This window comes from Hemicordylus capensis, chromosome 15, assembly GCF_027244095.1.
Source record: "Hemicordylus capensis ecotype Gifberg chromosome 15, rHemCap1.1.pri, whole genome shotgun sequence".
Lineage (NCBI taxonomy): Eukaryota > Metazoa > Chordata > Lepidosauria > Squamata > Cordylidae > Hemicordylus > Hemicordylus capensis.
The window spans coordinates 18064014-18064808 of NC_069671.1; positions in this window are offsets into that span (position 1 = coordinate 18064014).

Below are 795 nucleotides of genomic sequence, written 5' to 3' on the forward strand. Positions count from 1 at the left end.
TCGGCTCTCTCCTCTTTTTATTCAACGCTCTTGATTCTCTTTATTTAGCAGGGGGAGAGCAACTGGCCCTATCCACCCTCCAGTGGCTGCTGCTGGTGTCTGTCTTATGTTCCTTTTTTTAAGATTCCGAGCGCTTTGGGGGACAGGGAGCCATTTTACTGATTGATTGATTGATTGATTGATAAACCACTTTCGGGACAGTTGGTGAAAAGGGCATGTAAATATATGTCGTATTTGTGCTGAGTTAGACCCGTTGTCCATCTAGCTCAGTATTGTCTGCACTGACTGGCAGCAGGCAGGAGTCTTTCCCAGCCCTACCTGGAAATGCTGCCAGGGGTTGAACTGGGGACCTTCTGCATGCAGAGTGGAAGCTCCACCACTGAGCTAAAACCCGATCCCTAAAGGAACACAGGAGGGAAATACTTGACTAACAAGCAGAAGGTTGCCGACTCGAATCCCCGCTGGTACTGTATCGGGTAGCAGCGATATCGGAAGATGCTGGAAGGCATCATTCATCTCATATTGTGCGGGAGGAGGCAATGGCAAACCCCTCCTCTATTCTACCAAAAGACAACCACAGGGCTCTCTGGGCGCCAAGAGTCGAAACCGACTCAACGGCACACTTTACTTTTAAAGGAACGGAACATGCACACACCATTCCCACAAGGCTTGAGAACCCCACCCCACCCCCCGAAAAAAGCCCTTGGGGACTCGGTTTTTGTAGCCAACGTCAGTCTCGCCTGTTTCCCTTGGGCCAGATCCCTTCCCCAGCCGCCCTCCCACCCCTCTCCCAGT